The following is an 11,733-nucleotide window of genomic DNA, read 5'->3' on the forward strand; positions in this document are numbered from 1 at the left end:
AACTGTTTATAGTTTGAAATACAGTAATTCCACTACATTTGAACCTTCAAGTTGCAAATTTTCAAAGGCGCGAATCACGTGAGGTAGTCCATGTTTCTGCTGTATGTTGTCACGTGCTTGCATCCTCCTCTACAAGTGGCTGTGCTTTTGTGTACTTTACAGGACTGTAACAGTTCAGTTCAGTCCAGTCGCTCATTCGTGTCCGACTGTTTGTGACCCCACGGACTGTAGCACGCCACAGTGATCCCACGGCCTCCCTATCCGTTACCAACTCCCGGGGTTTTCTCAAACACAGGTCCACTGACTCAGTGATGCCATCCAACCATCTCATCCTCTGTCATCCCCTTCTCCTGCCCTCAATCTTTCCCAGCATCAGGGTCTATTCAAATGAGTCAACTCTTTGCATGAGGTGGTCAAAGTACTGGAGTTTCAGCCTCAGCATCAGTCCTTCCAAGGACTGGTGTCCTTTAGGATGGACTGGTTGGATCTCCTTGCAGTCCAAGGGACTCTCAAGAGTCTTCTCCAACACCACAGTTCAAAAGCATCAATTCTTCACTGCTCAACTTTCTTCACAGTCCAACTCTCACATCCATACATGACTATTGGAAAAACCATAGCTTTGATTAGATGGATCTTTTGAAAAACCATACCTTTGATTAGATGGATCTTTGTTGGCATAGAGTACAGTCATGCAGTACAGTCATACAGTATCTTTGGTTTAACCCCAGGATGTCTGGAAACATGAGTATAAGTAGCAGTGACGTAGCTGGTACAACTGTACTTTTCAAGGTACAGAACTGTAAGATTAAAAATGTTTTCTTATTTTTTGTGTTTTTAAAAAATAATCTTTATTTTTACTTATTTATTTGGCTGCGCTGGGTCTTAGTTGCAGCGTGTGGGATCTAGCTCCCTGACCAGGGATCAAACCCTGGGCCCCTTCATTGGGAGCGCGGAGTCTTAGCCCATGGATCACCAGGGAAGCCCCTGTGTTTGTTTTTTATGGATTATTTGTGCAAAAAGTATGATAAACCTATTACAGTACAGTACTATATAGCCGGTTGTGTTAGTTGGGTACCTAGGCTAACTTAGCTGGACTTAATGAACAAGTTGGACTTACGAAGGAACTCAGAAAGGAACTCATGCGCACACAGGGGACTTAACTGTATCTAATAAACCCTGCCAGGGACACGGCGTATGCACATTTATCCAAAGGGAGCAGGAGTATCCCGTTTGCTGACTTCATTTCATTCTTTTTTTGTGACACACCCATGTGACAGCGCAGTGCCTGGATGATAGCCGGGGAGATGGAGGCTGAGACTAAGGGTGCAGGAAGGCTGCAGGGGCCGTGAGGGGCAGGCCCGGGGCCGTGAGGGGCAGGCCCGAGGATATTGAGGGGCAGGCCCGGGGGTCTTGAGGAGCAGGCCCGGGGGCGTGAGGGGCAGGCCCGGGGGCGTGAGGGGCAGACCCGAGGGTCTTGAGGAGCAGGCCGGGGCCGTGAGGACAGCTCATTTTGGTCATGGCTCCCCACAGCACGTGCATCCTAAGTCCTGGTCAGTCGACCTCTGTCTTTGGCACTAGTTCTGTTGATCTGAATTAAACAAACGGCCAGATATTTCTCCAGCAAAAATGAGTTTATTGCAGAGAATTGCAATTTGGGGTTTGCAACCACCGTGAGCCACACATAGAATTGAAGAGGCAGTTGGCATGGTTATAGTAAATAGGCGTCTGTGGCTTCTCACCGGCTAAGCCGGGCCCAGGAATGAAGAGGAGTCCTTGTTCTCCTGTCAGGCTCTGCTGTGGCTGCAGGCTGTGAGGGCGCCCTCTTCTGGTCTCCTGTCTCTGCTTAATTCAGGTTTCTGGTCTTTTTTTTTTTTTTTCTCTTTACAGCTTTAAAAAGAAATCAGTTTCATGTCTTCTTTTTTTAATGGATGCTTCAGTTCAGTTCAGTTCAGTTGCTCAGTCGTGTCCGACTCTTTGTGACCCCATGAATCCCAGCACGCCAGGCCTCCCTGTCCATCACCAACTCCCGGAGTTCACTCAGACTCACATCCATCGAGTCAGTGATGCCATCCAGCCATCTCATCCTCTGTCGTCCCCTTCTCCTCCTGCCCCCAATCCCTCCCAGCATCAGAGTCTTTTCCTATGAGTCAACTCTTCGCATGAGGTGGCCAAAGTACTGCAGTTTCAGCTTCAGCATCATTCCCTCCAAAGAAATCCCAGGGCTGATCTCCTTCAGAATGGACTGGTTGGATCTCCTTGCAGTCCAAGGGACTCTCAAGAGTCTTCTCCAACACCACAGTTCAAAAGCATCAATTCTTCGGCGCTCAGCCTTCTTCACAGTCCAACTCTCACATCCATACATGACCACAGGAAAAACCATAGCCTTGACTAGACGAAACTTTGTTGGCAAAGTAATGTCTCTGCTTTTGAATATGCTATCTAGGTTGGTCATAACTTTCCTTCCAAGGAGTAAGTGTCTTTTAATTTCATGGCTGCAGTCACCATCTGCAGTGATTTTGGAGCCCAGAAAAATTAAGTCTGACACTGTTTCCACTGTTTCCCCACCTGTTTCCCATGAAGTGATGGGACCAGATGCCATGATGTTCGTTTTCTGAATGTTGAGCTTTAAGCCCACTTTTTCACTCTCCACTTTCACTTTCACCAAGAGGCTTTTTAGTTCCTCTTCACTTTCTTTTATTTATTTTGAATGTTTATTTATTTTGCTGCACTCGGTCTCAGTTACAGCACATAGGATGTTTAGTGCTAACTCTTAGCTGTGGTGTGTGGGATCTCGTTCCTTGACTAGGTATCCAACTTGGGCCCCCTGCACTGGGAGCTCGGATGTCTTAGCCACATGGACCACCAGGGAAGTCCTCATTTGTTCACAGTTCTGAGATACACTTGCTGGTGTTTGAGAAGCTCCTTTTGCCAGAGAGTTCACCTTTGGGGCAGGTGATCTAAAATGCAAACTCGTTGTATCTATGGGTGTGGAAGGCAGGAGAGGATGACCAATGCCGATCCCATTTGGCCACTCACGAGCTAACGACCCTGCCCACTTTCCCCTGTAGGTTATGTCTTCCCCTTTGTCATGGCTCTTCTTCCAAACTCAGCACGGGCAGGGTCTGCCTGGCCTTTTCTTCTCCTGGAAGGGTTACTGAGTGTGGAGAACCCACCTCCCTCCCAAAGATGAGAAGCACAACCCTTGGGAGGAAGAAGGACAGAAAGTGAGGTCAGCTCGTCTGACCAGGAGCCTGAGAAACTCGAAGGCTGTAGAATCTTTGCTGAGTCGGGGCATTAGCTAGCTTCCTCTATTTGTGCAAATTCCTTGGAGTTTGGTTGCAAACGGTCGGGCACCTTCTTGTGGCTTGTGAAATGGGGAATGTGGGCAGCGTTCAGCAGAGAGTGAGGGCCACGGCTGGGCGAGCCCCCGTGGTCCTTTCATGCCTGGCCGTTGCAACCTTTAATTTGGGGACAGCTGTGGCATGGTTGGTGTTATTCGGGGTTTTGGCTTTAAGAGAATCTGGGCTGATGTCTTTGTTATTTCACAGAAACTGGCAGCCACGGCTGGCATGTCCGGAGGTGGTGCTGATCATCCTGGGTTTGCCCACACCTTTCCAGGACAGTGGGGTCGGGGAAGGGAGTGTGGTCAGCTTGCTGACCTGCAAACACCGGCTGTGGGTGCCTCGCATGCCTGGTCAAGAATTTTCCCAGGCTCAGGGCGTGTGTCCCTTTGACAAAATAACACAGGTGACCTTCACCGCTCGCCCCCTAAAGAAGCAGCTTCCTGGCCTGTTTTCTAGTGAGGAAGAAAGAGAAGTCTGGTCCTCTAGAATCTGGCTAGGCCCTGCGGGGTGACACCCGTCTGTACTCACGTCTGCAGTGTCCCTTCCCTCTGACTCTGACAGACTCATCTGTCTCTCTTGAATGACGGATGCTCATGGCTCATCAGGGGTCCTTCGTCTTATTTCCGGGTAATCTCTAACCATCACGCTAGCCTTTCTTGGGCAGTCCGGGAACTCACAGGGTTGATCCTTGGGGCGATGTTTCCCCCTGGGGAACCTGTCCTCTGTGGGGGGATGGAATGCATCTGTCTGGGGTGGAATGCTTTACGTCTGTCTGTCTCTCCAGGGATGTCCCAGAGTCCAGGTTATGGGTCCCATTCCGGCTTTCTGATGGTGTGTCCTGATACAGACCCCCTTGTTCTAGAAGTGATGGGATACCAGGGAATCCCTCCTGGCCTCTGATTCCATGTAACCACAATCTTCTGCCGAACAGAGGTGCAGACAGCATGTTCAGTAAAGAAGGACAGGGACTGAGATGTAGAGTGAATTTTTTATACAACGGAGGTGAAGAACTTTTAAAGGTATTTAGATAAAGTTTGTGTGGAAGATAAGGCGGCCTTAATGAATTTTGGTAATTGTGTGTAGTTATGTGGCTTTCCAGGTGGCCCTAGTGGTAAAGAAACCAGCTGCCAGTGCAGGAGATGTAAGAGACACAGCTTCGATCTCTGGGTGGGCGTCGAGGAGGGCCTGGCAGCCCACTCCAGCATTCTTGCTTGGAGAATCCCAGGGACAGAGGAGCCTGGCAGGCTAGGTCTGTGGGGTCGCACAGAGTTGAACACGCCTGAGTGACGACATGTTGCACATACGTGGCTGTGTGATCAGCACCGCTGCCCCCACCACCCAAAGCCTCCCTTTCCATCTCTTTGCGGCCACCCCCACCCCTTGGCCCCGGAACCCCGTGATCTGTTTTCTATCATGATGGTTTTGCCTTTTCTAGAACTTCAGATAGGGGCTTCCCTGATGGCTCTGGTTAAGAATCTGCCTGCAACGCAGGAGACCTGGGTTCAATCCCTGGGGCGGAAAGATGCCCTGGAGAAGAGAATGGCTACCCACTCCAGTATTCTTGCCTGGAGAATCCCACGGACAGAGGAGCCTGGTGGGCTACTGTCCGTGGAGTGGAAAAGAGTCGCTCGTGACTGAGTGACTAACAGCAGCACTGGAGCCCACCGCAACAAGAGGGGCCGTCACAAAGGGAGGCCCTCGCCGCGCCTGGAGAAGAGCCCGCACAGCAACAAGGGCCCAGCAAGCCGGGAGTAAAATACATTCACAGGATCACACAGTGTGCAGCCTCTGCATCTGGCTTCCTTCCTTTAGCAGAATCTGTTTGGGGCTTGTCCCTGTCCTTGATGCTTTTGAACTGTGGTGTTGGAGAAGACTCTTGAGAGTCCCTTGGACTGCAAGGAGATCCAACCGGTCCATTCTGAAGGAGATCAGCCATGGGATTTCTTTGGAAGGAATGATGCTAAAGCTGAAACTCCAGTACTTTGGCCACCTCCTGCGAAGAGTTGACTCATAGGAAAAGACTCTGATGCTGGGAGGGATTGGGGGCAGGAGGAGAAGGGGACGACAGAGGATGAGATGGCTGGATGGCATCACTGATTCAATGGACGTGAGTCTGAGTGAACTCCGGGAGTTGGTGATGGACAGGGAGGCCTGGCGTGCTGCGATTCATGGGGTCGCAAAGAGTCGGACACGACTGAGCGACTGAACTGAACTGAACCTGTCCTTGTGGGCGGCAGTGGTAGGTCCTCGTTATTGCTGGGTGGCTTTGCCCTGTATGAATGTACCACCACTCGCCTTCTTTTCTCACCAGATAATGGACGTTAAAGGTGTTTCCAGTTTGGGGTGATTGGGAATAAATCTTTTGAGGGCATTCACGTACAGGTCTTTGTGAGGACTTCTCTTTTCATTTTTCTCGGGTCTGCTGGATCCCAGGGTAGATGTTATATTTAATTTTGTAAGATAATGCCTAACTGTTTTCCAAGGTGACTGGAACAATTTGTTTCCCAAATGGGTACTTATAGTCCAGGACATGTAACTGGTCTTCCTGACATCCATGGGTTTCTATCTGTGCAATGATTTTCGAGAAGTTTATCGGATCCCACATGTAATTAAGTATGTGGCTTTTAGGGAAAAGATGATTACATATCTCTGGATGTCTTGAACTCTGAGTGTTGAACTCTGAGTGCCATACGAACGTCTGTGTTGTCCTCCCAAGGGAACCAAACACTTCTCGCCACAGTCCGAGTATGAGTCAGGCCTTACGAGGATCCTTCCAGCACTCACGTGTCCGCTTTGTGTGTGCCTCAAATGAGAGTTTCAAGTTCATCCTTGTTGAGATCATGCCTGCGGGCGAGAGGGAAAAATATCTGAGGCTGTCAAATCAGGTGGGAAGTGATGTCTTGCTGAACTGTTTTGTTTCCTGACCTTTATCTCATGTGAGGTGGGGGCAGGCTGGGTCACATTTAAATCCAAGATGACAAGTGTCTGACGCTAAGCAAGGTTTCTGCTAAGTGCTTGCTTGGGGTCAATGACTCTGTGTCTCACACCTGGTGAAAACTGACTCCCAGTTGAAAAAAAGAGCTATGGGCCTGAAACACTTGACTTGGCTTTGGACTTGAATGTTCTGGATGTTTTACAGAGCCCTTTGGGGGGTGTTGGGGGCATCCTGTTTGTGAGCAGCACCTGAGTCATTGCTATATTTTTTTTCCTGACACTCGGGCTTAGTTGCTCCACGGCATGTGGGATCTTCCCGGATCAGGGATCAAATCCAAGTCTCCTGCATGGGCAGGTGGATTCTTCGCCATTGAGCCACCAGGGAAACCCCAGGCACTGTATTTTGGAAGCCGCTTGCTCATCGTGTCTTTCTGCCTTCCAAAGTGTGAAATGGTTGCTTCTTTTGAAATCAGTTTTGACAATTTATTTGATGACTTAAAAAAAAATTACGGGACTTCCCTGGTGGTCCAGTGGTTGCCATGCCCTGCCTCCACTGCAGGCACGGGTTTGATCTCTGGTCAGGGAACTAAGATCCTGCTGGCAGCGTAAAGTGGCCAAGAAAAAACATGTATTGGCTCAAGTAACTGAAAAGTTAAAGGGAGATTTAACCCAAGTTGATCCAGGAGTTTGAGTGGATATTTCCTCCTCTTCATTGCTAACTCTGAGCCAGCTTATTGTTTTTTTTTTTTTTTTAGCTTAGAAATATTTTACTATTTTTGTTATTGTGATTAAAATATACATAACTCAAATTTGCCATTTTAACCATGTTTAAGTGTACAGTTCAGTGATATTAAGTACATTCACATTGTTCTGTAGCCACTGTGCATGCATGCTAAGTCACTTCTGCTGTGTCCAACTCTTTGTGACCCCATGAACTGTAGCTGGCCAGGCTCCTCTGTCCATGGGATTCTCCAGGCAAGAATACTGGAGTGGGTTGTCATGACCTCCTCCAGGGGTCTTCCTGATCCAGGGATTGAACCAACATCTCTTATATCTCCTGCATTGGCAGGTGGGTTCTTTACCACTAGGGCCGCCGGGGAAGCCCATCACCACAATCCAACTCCGGTACTTTTTCCTCTTCCTGAACCGAAATCCTACTCACGCAACAATAACTTGCATATTTCATGGCAGCATGAGCTGTGTCCGCGGTCCTGTTGTGTCTTCCGATCACGTGACTTGTGGCATTTAGACAGCATCACTTATTCATCACTAGGTAAAATTTGGCCTCAAAAAAAAGGATTTTTCATATTATCCTAAATTCTCAGGATGCTGCCTCACATTTTCACCATTTCTGAGCTGTGGTTGCTGTTGAACCCCTAGTTTATCTGTGAGTGCTCTGGAGTGGGAGTCCAGGCATCTTTGGGGGACACACATGGAGGTTAAGACCCATGGTCAAGTTTAGGTGAGGGTCACTCCTTCTAAAGCCTTGTTTGGGGTGGGAAGAGAGGAACGTCTCTATTTTCCCACTGAGAACAGTGAGTCGACACCAGGAAATATCACACCACAAACCTCTGGACTTCAGCTCATTGTTTTTCTTCCTTTCTGAACTTCATGCCTTTTATTTCTTATTTTTAAACTTTTTATTTTGTATTCATTCAGTTCAGTTCAGTTCAGTCGCTCAGTTGTGTCCGACTCTTTGACCCCATGAATCGCAGCACGCCAGGCCTCCCTGTCCATCACCAACTCCCAGAGTTCACTCAGACTCACATCCATCGAGTCAGTGATGCCATCCAGCCATCTCATCCTCTGTCGTCCCCTTCTCCTCTTGCCCCCAATCCCTCTCAGCATCAGAGTCTTTTCCAATGAGTCAACTCTTCACATGAGGTGGCCAAAGTACTGGAGTTTCAGCTTTAGCATCATTCCTTCCAAAGAACACCCAGGGCTGATCTCCTTCAGAATGGACTGGTTGGATCTCCTTGCAGTCCAAGGGACTCTCAAGAGTCTTCTCCAACACCACAGTTCAAAAGCATCAATTCTTCGGCACTCAGCCTTCTTCACAGTCCAACTCTCACATCCATACATGACCACTGGAAAAACCATAGCCTTGACTAGATGGACCTTTGTTGGCAAAGTAATGTCTCTGCTTTTGAATATGCTATCTAGGTTGGACATAAGTTTCCTTCCAAGGAGTAAGCGTCTTTTAATTTCATGGCTGCAGTCACCATCTGCAGTGATTTTGGAGCCCCCCAAAATAAAGTCTGACACTGTTTCCACTGTTTCCCCACCTATTTCCCATGAAGTGATGGGACCGGATGTCATGATCTTCATTTTCTGAATGTTGAGCTTTAAGCCCACTCTTTCACTCTCCACTTTCACTTTCACCAAGAGGCTTTTTAGTTCCTCTTCACTTTCTGCCATAAGGGTGGTGTCATCTGCATATCTGAGGTTATTGATATTTCTCCTGGCAATCTTATAGTCAATTAACAATGTTATGGTAATTTCAGATGGACAGCTAAGCCATACATACACATGTATCCATTCTCCCCCAAAGCCCCCTCTCTTCCCATCCAGGCTGCCACATAACATTGAGCAGAGTTCCCTGTGCTACACAGTAGGTCTTTGTTGATTATCCATTTTAAGTACAGCAGTGTGTACATGTCCATCCTGCACTCCCTAATTATCCTTTCCTCCCATCTGTTCGCCTGGCAACCATAAGTTTGTTCTCTAAGTCTGTGAATCTCTTTCTGGAATACAGCTCATGTTAGAAGAGGTAAGGGGGTCCTGTCCCAAGGTTGGAAGGTCCTGGGAGGCCCCTGCATCGGCCCTGTGGCCGGTGGGAGGCTATCCCTGGCACACGGCCCTCCCGCCTCCAGGTGCCAGTCTTTCATGAGGTCAGCTTTTCCCATCATCTTCGTGGGCTCAAGGGCCCTGCCTGCCGTGCTGTGTATGTTCACGAGCAGCTGCCTCGCTGAAAACCTGGCTTTCAAAATCTCTCTGAAAGAGAACAGCATTCAAGATTTTTAATTTGTCTTTGGTCTTCCCAGGTGGCTCTAGTGGTAAAGAACCCGCTTGCCAATGCAGGTTAGAGGTAAGAGACATGGGTTCAATCCCTGGGTCAGGAAGATCCCCTGGAGGAGGGCATGGCAACCCACTCCAGTGTTCTTGCCTGGAGAACCCCACGGATGAGAGGAGCCTGGCGTACTACAGTCCATGTGGTTGCAAAGAGCTGGACATGACTGAGTGATTTAGCACACGTGTGTGCATACACACACACACACACACACACACACACACACAATTTGTCTTTAATCCAATGGTCCCAGGACAATTCTGGAGAGTAAAGCACTCCTCTCTATGCACCCTGGTTTACTCTGTAAAGACCATGTTGGGAAACGGCAGTGTTTTTCTGTTTTAAAATAAGTAGGTTTGGAAGGAGCTGGGAAACTGTGGGGTTTAGTTACAAAATGACTGTAATTGTGGGGGAAGTATTTTCTTTCAATTTTGAAATGCATTAAACAAGATATACAGTTTAGAAATAATTTGCTGTTGGAGGAAGGCTCTTTCATCCTCAAGGGAGGGAAGGGTGGTCGTGGGCACAGGGGCAGGGGACCCCAGGAGAACTTGATCTTGTTCTCGCCCAAATTCAAAGCTGCCAAGAGGGGTGAAGTAATGATGTGGGAGGAGAAAGCTCCTGCTTTTTCTCTCATAAGGAGCAGGATGGTGCTGGCCGAGCACGGCTTATCAGGAAGAGAAAAATAACCCTGTTGTCAGACTCCCTTGCTGCAGCTGCCCGTGGATGCTGGGGGCAGCCATCTAGGGGCAGGGGTCACTGAGGACACCGTGGTGGATGGCCCTTCTCTTTGTCTACACAGCTCTCATCAGCATCATGAGCGAAGGTCCACTGAATGCCATGCAATGCCAAGCACCAGGGAAGCCAGGACACAAAGATTCATTCTCACCCTCGAAAGGAGAGACAGAGTTCCTGTACAGGATGATACATGAGTGGTGCCTGGTCAGTGGTCAAAGCCAGAGGTCCCAGCCTGCCCTTGGGAGGGGATATCATGGGGGACTCCATCGGGCAGGAGTTATTGTTGTTTAGTTGCTAAGTTGTGCCTGACTTTGTGAGCCCATGGGCTGTAGCCCTCCAGCCTCCTCTGTCCATGGGATTTCTCAGGCAAGAACACTGGAGTGGGTTGCCATTTCCTTCTCCAGGGGATCTTCCCAAGCCAGGGATTGAACCCAGTCTCCTGCATTGGCAGGCAGATTCTTTACCACTGAGCCACCAGGGAAGCCTGGGGTAAGGGTTATAGCAGTGCTTATGGGAAGCACGGGGCTTAGACAGTCTTAGTTGGAATGAGTCAAGCAGAAAGAGCACCCCGGTATAGACCCGCCTACAGAGGACAATCGGGCACTGGGGGTGGGGTGGGCATGGTGTGAGGGGACAGTGGAGCTGGGACTGGCCTGGTGGAGGCTCCATGAAGGAGAAGGGAAGAGGGCCTGTGAGGCTGGAGGATGAGCAGACTCTGCTGCAAGCGTTTGGACGTCTAGGATGGTTCTGGGGGTGAATAGCTGAAGCTTTGTTTTAGACAAACGTGCTAGAGGTCCCCAGGCTCATTCATAGAGCCTGCTCCTCCTTTTCTGCTCACCGTCTAGGTGACCGGCTGAGTCTGGTTTTACATTCCTTCTCAGGGCTGTCGGCTTGCGTCTGTCCACCAGCAGCCACCTCTGTTCTGTCAGTGGCCCAAGTGTCAGGCACATATTTGGCTGCTTCTAGAATGACAAGGAGATTGGCAGGCCGTGTGTGACTTTTCAGCTTGCTCCTCAGTGTCCCTGGATTTGGGCTTCCCAGGTAGAGAACCCATCTGCCAGTGCAGGAGATGCGGGAGACATGGGCTCAATCCCTGGGTCAGTAAGACCCCCCTGGAGGAGGAAATGACAACCCACTCCACTATTCTTGCCTGGAAAAATCTCATGGACAGAGGAGACTGCTGGGCTGTAGTCTGGGGGGTTGCAAAGAGTCAGGCATGACTTAGTGGCTTGGATTCAGCTAACCTCAGGTTGTGGAGTACTGTAGTGTGTATTTGTTGAAAAAAAAATCTGTGTACACAGGACTTGTGCAGTTCAAATCCATGTTGTTCGTGTCAACTGTACTGTTACCACTGTGGTGTGTGTGTGTGTGCGCACACGCACCCACGTGCAAAGCATCAGATACCCACACCGCCTGGAGTAGGAAACGGCAGCCCACTCCAGTGTTCTTGCCGGATAATCCCATGGACAGAGGAGCCTGGCAGGCTATAGTCCATGGTCACAAAGAGTAGGATGGGGTTTACCAACACTATCCTATAACACTAACACTTTCACACCCAGGATGGATTTTCTAGCTCGAAGTCACCCTTCGAGGAACTGCCTCATTCTGCACTGCTTTGTATAAATAAAGCCTATTGTTTAAGACCAA

This window comes from Bos indicus x Bos taurus, chromosome 11 (genome assembly GCF_003369695.1).
Source record: "Bos indicus x Bos taurus breed Angus x Brahman F1 hybrid chromosome 11, Bos_hybrid_MaternalHap_v2.0, whole genome shotgun sequence".
NCBI lineage: Eukaryota > Metazoa > Chordata > Mammalia > Artiodactyla > Bovidae > Bos > Bos indicus x Bos taurus.